The sequence below is a fragment of the Eulemur rufifrons genome, chromosome 11 (genome assembly GCF_041146395.1).
Source record: "Eulemur rufifrons isolate Redbay chromosome 11, OSU_ERuf_1, whole genome shotgun sequence".
NCBI lineage: Eukaryota > Metazoa > Chordata > Mammalia > Primates > Lemuridae > Eulemur > Eulemur rufifrons.
This window is the reverse complement of record NC_090993.1, coordinates 11494896-11507033: the sequence shown is the minus strand read 5'-3', so window position 1 is coordinate 11507033 and position 12138 is coordinate 11494896.

Below are 12138 nucleotides of genomic sequence, written 5' to 3'. Positions count from 1 at the left end.
CGCCATAAACAGAATTATCTATATTCCTCATTTTCCCTTTTAGAGGGGAGGGCCCCTCCCCTCTAAAAGGCATATATAAAAAATATCTGAACTTCTTTGGGATATGGGGTAATCATTCCATGATTCTCCCCATGCACATGGTAAATAAACCTTTCTCTTATGAATCTGCCTTAATTGTGTGTTGGTCTTTCAGTGAACTTTGCGCTTTTTGGCGGGGGCGGGGGTGTACAAGTTTCTGCTCACCCCTACACTTAACAGTTTCCAAAATAAACTTTCTAAATTGCCTTGCCTTTGTTCTTAATGCTTTGGCCTTATCCATCCTTTATCAACACTTTATCATCTGTCTTTGCTTCCTGCACTATGTAAAGAGGATCAGTCTTACAAATATTCCTTTCTAGTTTTTATCCCACCTCCAACCTTGTGTCTTCAACGCATACTCAGCTGCTTCAGGGAAACATTCTCTCAGCGGATAACCCTCTCCCTTTCTCTTTCTCCTGTCCCCACCAACACTGCACAGTGTCGTCTGGCTTATCAACTTCACCCAAATTTCCATTATCTTAAATTAAAAACAGTATAGACAGACATCGTAAAACTTATTCTCCGCCAGAAATTGTACTGCACTTCAAAATTTTTTTAGGGCTTTAGACTGAATCTTTTGAGGCTAATATCCCTCCATATTGTCCCAAAGTCATGTGCTCTTCCTAAAATCATCCTCAGAGATAGAGAAATTGTTAGGCAGATAGTGAAGGATTGATTCCAGGTCTCCTGGGGATGAAAGTGGGTGCTGTGGCCCCCATCTTGGCCCTGCCCCACCCTAACCTCCCCAGCGACTGCCATACCTGGGGAGGAGGGAATACACCATGAATCCACCCATCAGTTTAGTGCCCCAGCTGCCAAAGAATGCAAAGGACTCTCTAGCCCACAGGCCAAGCAGCATAGGGACCACAGAATCCGGAAATTGACCTAGAACAACCGGCATGCGTAGTAATGCAACTCCCAACTGTCCCATCAAAGGGGTTCCATGGTGACGTCTGAGCCACTAGAGAGGTCCCAATCTGGGCACTATGAAACAAGATGCAGACCACAACCAACCCCTTTTTTTGGCACCCTTCCTTTTGCTTGTCCTTCGGTGTGACAATGGGTCCAGTCATCATCTGTGGCCTATGCATCATGCTTTGTAAACCTGTATCTTGCTCTTGCTCTATAATCCTGTCTTTCTCTCCTCAATAAACCTCATTTTTGTGCTTGCCTAACTTTGGTGTGTCTGGTCATTCTTCAGCCATGAGCGCACCAAGAACCGACATTTCAGACTGAAACCTGACAAAATACAATTGATGAAAACTACAATCGCTTGTCTACAGTTAAGATGGTAACTTGCTCACATTCCTGTGGGCTAGAGGATTATTGTTTTTGCCTCAGGGCAATGCACAATGTTCTTTCCCTAGCTTAGATGGTAAAGGTCATGTTTTCCCCACAAATCTGAAAGTAAACCCTCTCCTGTCAGTTACCACGGGTGCGATTTTTAACCAGAGCTAAGTAATTGATTTCTGAAGACACCCTGGCCTTTGCATACTTGCCCGTCTCACTTAGTGCAATTTTCTCTTGTTCTTCAAGTACATTATTAGCCACGATGTGATAAGTATATAAATCAACTCCCTGCCCTCTAGGACTTTGCACATTTAAATTTAGACTAAATTACTTTTGTTACACTGAAAAGATTTGAAAACACTCCATTGGAATCACATTCAAGCCACTTCAGAAGCTTGCCACAATGTCCTACATTGCCCAGGGAAATCATTTTCCCAATTACATTCTGTTTTGTAAGGAGCATTCTCTCCACGACCTCCATCATCCGGGGTTTGAAGTCTCCCAGCTCCCTACCTTAAAGGGGATTCAGAGACAGTGCCGTTAGATTTTCAGACAGTCCCTCACTTCCAAGGGACAGTGGCAAGAGGGGTATTGTTGTAACTGAACTGAACTGGGGGTTCTTTTGCCCACACGTACCAGAAAGGCAAACACCAAAACACTGGATTGTTGCAGTAAGAAAGGTTTATTGTCAGGCAGCCAACACAAGGAGGCAGAAGTCAGACTCTAATCTCTTCCCGAGCTGGGGCTTGGGGCAGGTTTTATAGTCAGAGGGTAGCAAGGTGTGATCTGATTGGATCTTGTGATGGGGTGCTGTCAGGAAAACAATGCTCTGACTGGTTCTCTGCCCCAGGGGTGATGCCTAGGCTCGATCTGATTGGATTCTGGGTCCTGCCATGTTACATCCGCTTCCTAATTCAGTCCCTGCATCTCCCTCTGAGCACTTCTGCCTGTGGGTGCACCCTGGGTTCATCTGGGCATGCTCAGGCGTGACCTTCAACCTGGGGATCCATGGCAACTGAAAAACAACTCACAACTTCCTTACATAAAAATGGAACCAGATTGGTCTGACGTGGTTACATTGTGCTTTAGGCAAATTCCCCCTAACACTTTATGAGCAGGACATCTCATCACCCTTAGACTTAATGCGACATTGCATTCCTCCCCAACTGACCATTGCTCTTAAATGTATTCTATGGCATTTTTAAAAGCAGGTTCAAGTGATTTTAGAAAATTCTACAATATTCTGTAAAATAATCAACAGTGGCCAGAGTACCATTAAACGGTGCTGGGAATCACTTTGTATTTTCTTTCTAATCTTCAGTTGGAAATGAGTAGCATCAGATAGAGGACTTAGGAAGGGGTACCATTTGTGCAATTAGCCTAAAGTAGAAAATAAAAAGAGCGATGGTATATATGCCAATTGTATCTCTAGTGCTCTGCTCTGATCCTTGTACAGTCATGCATTGCTTAGCAATGAGGATGTGTTTTGAAAAGTGCATCCTTTTGTCTTTGTGGAAACATCAAAGGCTGTGCTTGCACAAACCTAGATGGAATAGCCTACGACACACCTAGGCTGTATGGTATACAGCCTATTGCTCCTAGGCTACAAACCTGTACAGCATGTTAATGTAACTGAAAACTGCAGGCAATTTTAACACAATGGTGAGTATTTGTGTATCTAAACATAGCTGAACATTAAAAAGGTACAGTAAAAATATGGTATAAAAGATTAAAAAATGGTACACCTCTACGGGGCACTTATGAATGGAGCTTACAGGACTGAAAGTTGCTCTGGGTGAGTCAGTCAGCGAGTGGTGAGTGAATGCGAAGTCCTAGGACATTACTGCACACTGCCATAGACTTTATACACACTGTACACTCAGGCTAAGCTAAATTTGTTAAAAAATTTCTTTCTTTAATAATAAACTTAGCTTGCTTACTGTAATGTTTTTACTTTATAAACTTGAATTTTTTAACTTGTTGACTTGTTAATAACAGCTTAAAACATAAATATATTGTACAACTGTAAGAAGTATTTTATTTCTTTATATCCTTTTTCTACAAGCTTTCTGTATGTCTTAATTAATTTTTTTTCTTTTTAAACTTTTTTTGTTAAAACTAAGACACAAACACACACATCAGCCTAGGCCTACAGAGGGTGAGGATCATCAAGATGTCACTAAGTGATAGTGTTGCCAGACACAAGTTCGGCTGCCCAGCACCAAAGAACCAAACACGAGGCGAGGCTGATGAAGGAAAGGTGGTTTACTCAAATGCTGGCAGCCCGAGGAGCTGGGGGACCATTTTTGCAAAGATCATCTCATCTTTCTCTGCTTACTCAGCCACTTATAAAAGGAAGGGGGAAGGAGTACCTAGCAGAAAGCAAGCTTTGTGCAAGTCATCATGACTTGTTTGACAGTTATCAGCAAACAATAGGTCATCTTGCGAATCCTGTCATGAGCTGTCTGCAGTTTGGCCTGTTCCAGACTCTCAATCTGTCTTTCCTTCAAGGTTGTTTTTTAATCCTGTGTCTGGCAGCTGTGTAAGCAAGCAGCAGGTTAATTCTAAACTTTTAAGAACAAGCCAAAAACATACTGAACGCAGAATGGCTTCCCTTTAGCTAGCCTAGCGATATAATCTCAGTGGCCCTTGGGGTGCACTTACAATAGGAATTGTCCAGCTCCATGAAAATTTTATGGGACCACCATCATGTATATACTCCACTGCTGACCAAACATTGTTACGTGGTGCATGACTGTATTTCTAGGCAGCCTCTTCCAGCTTCACGCAGCTGCTACCTGACAGTTCCTCGTCTGGCTTGGGCCACCTCTCGCTTCCTGCCCTGGGCTTCTCTTAGGCTGCAGCATGGGATGCCTGAGGTTACCCATCTGGAGTAAACACACTTGCCACTTGCAAATGCAATCCAAGGAGTTATGCCCCGCGAGGCCACCCTTGATGGCCGGGGGACCAGAGCCAATGAATAAATGCTGCCCCTGTCTTCCCCTGGGGGGACAATGTTGAGACGCTCCTCAGAAAATGTCATGGGAGATATTGGTTAAAGGGCACAAACTTTTAGTTATAAGATGAATAAATTCTGGTTATCTAAGGTACAGCATGATAACTGTTAAAAGAAAAACCTTAGACAAATCAAATTTAACAGAGTTTAATTGAAGTACAATTAAAGTACAATTAAAGAACTGGGAAGCCCTCAGACCCACATAGGTTCAGAGAACTCCATTTCCAACATAGGCAGGCACTATTTCTGGACGGAAAGTGGAAGTGAGGTACAGAGACAGCTTGAGTGTTTCCAACCTAGTGTCTGCCTACTATTTGCAGAAAAATGAGTTTAGTAAGGCGAGAAAGATAGGATTATAGGGCAAGAGCAAGATACAGGTTTACAGTGCATGATACATACGCCACAGATGATGACTGGACCCACTGTCACAGCAGGAAAAGAGCAAAGAAGGGTGCAAAAAGGGCCTGGTTATGGTCTGTGTCTTGTTTTATAGCACCCAGGTTGGGACCTCCCTAGTGGCTCAGACATCATCATGAAACCTCTTTGATTGGACAGGTGGGAGTTGCATAACCTGAGTCTTACTGCGCATGCGGGATGCTCTAAGTCACTTTCCGGACTCTATGGTACCTATAGAGCTGATTGGCCCCTGGGCTAGAGAGTCCTCTGCATTCTTTCACAGCTGGCGCACTAAGTTGTGATTGGCTGATTCATAGTGTATCCCCTCCTCCCCCAGGTATGGCAGTCGCTGGGGAGATTAGGGTGGGGCAGAAACAAGATGGGGCAATGGCATGGCACCCACTTTCATCCCTAGGAGACCCAGAATCCCTCACTATCTGCCTAACAAAACTATTATTTTGTACACCTTAAATATATACTTTTTTTTTTGAGTCAGTTACAACTTAATAAAATTGAGGGAAAAAAAAAGAAAACAAAATGCCATGGGATGGAGGGCCCGTCTATTGGTGCGTTGGCTACCTTGGCAACATGCCTTGCATCGTCACTCCCTCCTTTTCCTGTTTCTCTCCCCTTGGTCCCTCACTCCCATCCCTAGATTCCATCCGCTCCTGACATGCAAACTGCCTTCCCAGAGTTCTTTGCCTCAGTCTCTGCTTTCAGGGGAACCCAGGCTAAGATACCAATTGTTTAACCAGTTCAATGATTGCTCAGTTAGACACACTGTATAGCTTGGGCCTCTCTTACTACCAATTCTCTCCTTTGGAGGGAAAGGGGAAGAGGCCTTAACAAGTATCCAGGAATAGAAGAATTCCCAGGGCCACCCAGCTACACAGATATGTTAGCAAAACAAAAGATTCACAAACTAATCATACTCTAATGAAGGAAAGTAAATCAGTAATTATGATAAAATCTCTGGTGGGGGTGGGAGAAAGGAGGAGGGAAATGACTTTAGCAAATGCATATTTAATGACTTAGCAGGATAAGATAATTAGGCACAGTCTACTGAACTGTGGGTGGGGGTGGGATGGTGGGAAGACTGTCACAACTGTAAGATCAAAGCTCATTTATAAAGTAATTAAATCCCAAGTACTGTCGTTGCCCAAAGAAATTTAATCTTTTAAAAAAATTTTAAGGCCGGGCGAGGTGGCTCACGCCTGTAATCCTAGCACTCTGGGAGGCCGAGACGGGTGGATCGCTCGAGGTCAGGAGTTCGAGACCAGCCTGAGCAAGAGCGAGACCCCCGTCTCTACTAAAAACAGAAAGAAGTTATCTGCCCAACTAAAATATATATAGAAAAAATTAGCCAGGCCTGGTGGCACATGCCTGTAGTCCCAGCTACTCGGGAGGCTGAGGCAGTAGGATTGCTTAAGACCAGGAGTTTGAGGTTGCTGTGAGCTAGGCTGACGCCACGGCACTCACTCTAGCCTGGGCAACAAAGCGAGACTCTGTCTCAAAAAAAAAAAAAAAAAAAAAATTTAATCTTTGACCGAACCTTTGAAAAGCTGGTGATGCCCAAACCTTAAGGCAAGTTAGGAAATGTGGTTGGGTTTGGGAGTGGACACCAGCAGCCAGAGCTGTGTTTACATCCTTGGACCTTTTCTGCCCTGGCAAATGAGGTCAGCAAGGAAGAGAGAGGGAACTTATGGCAGGCTCTCTGCTAGGAGCTTTAGATGCCTTCCTCATTTAACCCTCAATGACCTTTAGATGTAGGTATCCCTATTCCCATTTCACAAACAAAAAATGACGGGTAGTCGTATTATTTGAACTCAGATGTGTTTTGCTTTGAGACCTGGGTTCAGACATCGACAACAGCTCAACTTGAATGATTTCTTGCTGAAGGGAGCATACAAAGGAAGCTCTGATGTTTTCTAGATTCCTTACACAAATGGCACGGGTTGTATACAAATTCGGTAAAATCTCTTTAAACCCACAGACCGAGGTGTGATGATGATATCAAGTTTTCTGAGAGGGAGAAAATAAATGCTCAGGTCAGGGTGATTTAAGCATCCTCCTCCCATTGCCAATTGTAGCTTTCACGGGAAGTTTGAGTTGCCATTCTAGTTCACTTGCCAGAGCCCTTGGACTTTGTATTATTTGAATGTGTGTGTCAATTCTAGAGAAATGACTCAAACAGAGGAAATGGAAATGAAATTTCTGGATCTACAAAATTTGTGGATCTGAAAGTGGTAAATGCCCCAGTTCTTTCCCTCTCCCAGGCCTTGTCAGCTGTTCTGTGCCCTTGTCACAGAAGCAGCGTCACCTAGAGTCTCCTGGTTTCACTAAAATAGCTGAGTAACAATGTGAGAAAACTACAATAATAGATGTTGATATTCTGACATAGTTATTATTCTTTTAAATTATAAATCATGGTTAGTCATGTATCAACCAACGCCTATGAGGAAATTATTGATTCAGAAATTATTTAAGTGGCATCTACATGCTGGTTGCTATGAGCATAGACAAGAGACTAACATTAGTAACAATCAAAAAGAATAATAGCTAAGATTTACGCAGTGTATACCTATATGCCAGGTATTATTCTAAAAATAAATATATAGTATATATACTGGCATATATATGTTAGAGTGTGTATATCTATACACACACACACACACACACACACACGCTTATTTTAAGTCCCACAATAACCCTATTATCTTCATTTTACAGATGAGGAAACTGAGGTAAAGGGAGATTAAGTAACTCACTAGAGAGTAAGACATTCACAAAGAGTTCACTCTGATAAGGAACAGACACAGAAAAACCATACAATAATGTGATAATGCTGGTATAGAGCATGTAAGAAGTGTTATGTACACCTTCTAGACGAATTGGGATGGCTTCATCAGGCAGGTGACATCTGAATAGGTCCTGAGAAATGGAAAGTGGCTCTCAAAATAGGACAAGGAGGGCATAATAGAAAGAGGTCATCTGACCTCTAGCAGCTGTGTTCATAATTGCCCCATATCACAAGCAACCAAGATGTCCTTCAGTAGGTGAATGGATAAACAAACTGTGGTACCTCCAGACAATGCGATCTTACTCCATAATAAAAATAAATGAGCTATCAAGCCATGAAAAGACATGGAGGAAGCTGAAATGCATATTACTAAGTGAAAGAAGCCAGTCTGAAAAGGCTACATACTGTATGATTCCAACTATATGACACTCTGGAAGGAGCAAAACTATAGATAGAGACAGTAAAAAAGATTCGGGGTTATCAGGGCTTGGGGGGTGCAGGAGGAAGAGATGAACATGTGGAAGACAAGGGATTTTTTAAGGCAGTGCAACTGCTCTGTATGATACTGTTAATATAATGGTGGCTATGTGACAGGATGCATTTGTCAAAACCCATAGAAAGTGCAACACAAAGAGTGAATCTTAATGTAAACTATGGGCTTTGGTTAATAAAAATATATCAATATTGGTTCATTAATTGTTCTAATGAATATATGAATAATATACCACACTGATGCCAGATGTTAATAATAAGGGAAACTGAGGGGAGGAGGAGAGGGAGTACATGGAATCTCTGTAATTTCTGATCAGTTTTTCTGTAAACCTAACACTGCTCTGAAAAATAAACTCTTGTTACAGAGAGAGGGAGGGAGAGAAGACAGCTTTCAAAATAGTACAGACAGAGCATTACAGGAAAAGGGCATCAAACCTTCAGAGTCCTTTCAAAAACCTAAACCAACCTTGGAGTAAACGGATGAAACATTCATCCATGAGTAGATTTCAACTTAGCATAAATGAAATCGTTAGTTAATTTTCTTCCCTGCCATTAGTTGGCTTCAGATATGGAGAAAATGAAGATTCCTTTGGCTGCGAGTGAAACCTAACTCAGACTCCTTTGATCAAAAGTAAATGTATTAGCTTTTGTAATCTGGAAGTCCAAGGGTGGCACTTCCGGCACAGGTGAATCTGGGAGTACAAATGAAGTTGCTTTAATGCTTCTCTCTTCTCCCTACTTCCTCCCTCCCCCAACCCCTTCTTTCTCTCCCTCCCTCTGTCTTTCTCTGTTGTCCTCTGACTTGATGCAATTCTGTCAGGTTCTCCCTACACAGCTGTTGTGATTCCTAGCAGGTCCAGGCTTATATGATTTTGAGGTCTGTTCTCAGAGGATAAAATAGTTTCTCTGTTTGTGGATCTCTAGCAGTCACAGAAAAGTGACACTGTCCCTTCTGGAGTGAAATGACCACCCCAAATCAATCTGTGCCCAGGAGAATGGGACAATTTCTTTTATAGCTTAGGCTGCATGTGCAACCCTATGGTGGGGAGGTAGGGCAATGTGTGACAGAGGAAATAACTGATAGGAAAAGAGGGGGTTTCTTTTGGCATAAGAAGGAGGAGCGATGACTAACAATCTCAAACCAGACTAAACCCAAAACTGTTTAAAGAACGGAAACAGAAGTATATTTCAGCCAAGGCTCTGATTTGCATACCTCAAAACTGCCTCGGTCTGTGTATCTTAAGCGTATCAATTTATTGGCAGGAACTTAGGGGTTCCTGGGAAAGACATGAGGCTGGAGAATCATGCTCATAAATAGGAGCTAAGGAAGGCCCCGAGGAGGAAGAAGCAGGAAACAGAGCAAACTCATAACACAGGAATCAGTTAGGAGGAATGTCATCACTAGCCTCTACCACCCTAGCTACTCAGTGAATTCTACCCCTGTTTATGTTTTGGCTAGAAAATAAGAGCAAAGACAGTAGAAGCAAAAGAACCCTGACCTATTTGATTGCTTTTCTTATTCTGCAAGGACTGAATACTGTGTCTCTATTACATATACCATCATGCTTCAAGGCCACGTTTTGAGGGTCACCTTGATGGTAGAGACAATGGAACCCCTGTTTGAATAGGTACCAAATCTCACAGTTTTAACTCAAGTCTATTTGTGGCTTTTGTGAAAGGAACAAATTAACTCCCCAGATTTACATTCTAACTTCCTCCCTGTGTATCTGTAGATCTTGCTGATTCAGAATCATTGACCAGGACACAGCCCAGGAAATAGCCTCTGCTTATTTGAGAAAGTGATAGCTGATAAGATGTACCATTGGCTGCCTCATGATCTTCAACAAGCCCCTAGTACATAAGGAAAATTGGATCTGTTTTGCCTATTATATTTCTCCAAAGACTTCAAGAAGTTAAGTTGTGGCATCAAGATAGACAAGCTAGTAACATAATTCTGTTCCCACTGTCTTCTACATTTAATAACTCTACTCGAGACATCCATTGTCTAGAGGCCAGTACCATCCAACAGAACTTTCTCCAATGATAGGAATGTTCTCTACCTGTGCTGTCCAGTGTAGTAGCCACTAGTCACATGTGGCTGGCTACTGAGCACCTGAAATGTGGCTAATATAAATGAAGAACTGATTTTTAAATTAATTTTATTTCAGTTAATTCGAATTTAAGTTCCGCAGGACGCTAGAGGCTGCCTTACTAGTTAGACAGCACATATCTATACAGTTTAACACTAACCGCAGCCAAGGGAATCTTCCTGGCCGGAAGTTAAGGGGCCATGTTTTGTGTCACATGACCTTACCCTCCCACCCACAGCTGATTGGACCAGAGGTGGTTGCCCGCCCCGAAGGACAGCCAATCACAGGCTGTTAATGACCAATGCCATGAAACCTGCCTCCAGAGATGAATTGCTCTAATTTTATTTCTCTGAACCGCAGTCAAAAACATCCATGAAGCAGACTCGGGGCCTAGATAGTCACTGAGGGCGAACTGGAGCTGTGAGAAGTCCCGGTATGGCTTAGCGGGGACAGCCGGCTGCTGGAGCGAGTGGAGAATGGGTCAGATGTGCCCAGAAGAGGAGAAGCCACGAGGGTGTCCTCAAGGCCCGTGAGAGAGAGATGGGGGGGCCTTTAGCTTTTCTTTCTTTGAGGCTTGACTGTATTTCAGCTTGTGTGTGTGGCTTCTCACCAGTTTTCCCTTCCTTACTCCTTTCCTGGAAATTAATTCCTTTAGTGTAAGCCAGAGTCAGTGGGACTTTGTTCTCTATCATGGAGACCTGTGGTCCCCACCCCCACACCTGCCGTCCGTGGCCAGTTAGGAGCCAGGCCACGCATCACCGCCAGGCACGACCACTTGAGCACGGCCTCCACTCCCCCGACGCCCCCCATGGAAAAATTGTCCTCCATGAAACTGAAGAACCGGCAGCACAGCAGGAGGTGAGACGCAGGAGAGCCGGTGAAGCTTCATCCATATTTTTGTAGCCGCTCCCCATCGCTGGCATCACCGCCCAAGCTCTGCCTACCCCGCTAATCCCTCCTTCATCGGTGGAAAAGTTGTCTTCCATGAAACTGGTCCCTGGTGCCAAAAAGCTTGGGGGCCACGGATCTAGACCACTTTTAATAAAATCATGACAATTCTAATATAAACTATGAAAGAAAATTATAGAGAAAAACATCTTATGCACCCTAGAAGCAAATATTATATGTCTGAGCTGGAAGGAAAATTTAGGAATCATGGAGTTTAATCTTGTCATTTTACAGATATGGAAAAGAAAACCATGCAATGTTACCATCTGAGATCACACAGCTGATTTTGGAGAAATTTTCGTGTGGTAATTTCCTTTCTGAAACTTTGTTAAAAACAAACAAACAAACAAAACAAAAAATCTATCTTTGTTGACTTTGAGCAAGAAACACAGATTAAAATACAATAGTTGATGGATTAAATCAGTCCTAAGTCTTATCCAACTTTTTTTCCCAGGGCTTTCTAGCCTAATGGAATTGCCTCAAACAGCTTCCGCTGCCCCCAGCCCCTCTGTGTTGTTCAAAACAGCTGAAGCACAGAAGAGCTTGAGTACCAGCCAGGGCTACTGCAGGTGGGATGCTTCTTCTCTCTCTCTCCCTCCCTCCTTTCCTCCCTTTCCTCGCTTCCACAGGAGGTTGGGCACAGTCCCTGGCTTTATGTTTCCATCTGAAGCACTCCTGGCCTCTCTCCCCATCCCGTGCTGCCTGGGGAAAAGAAGAGGTTTGTCTACTGGGTACTGAGCACCAGGCAGATCCGCACGGGAAACCGAGGCTGCACAGGTAATAAGAAAATGTTCTGGTCCCTGCCCTGGTCCATCGGCCCATCCTGTCTAGGGGTCGCTCCACTCTGACCCTGCTATCATTCTCCTTCTTTCTCTCTCCTTTTCTCTCAGTGGAAATGATTTCAACCAGCGAAGCAGTTGCCTGGCAGTTGAAAATAGGACAAAGAATAAAATAAGCATTTGCCTCCTAGGAACGCAGTCAGGGTTAAGGGATTGGACTCTTATCTCTTTGTACCAGACCCTGCCTTG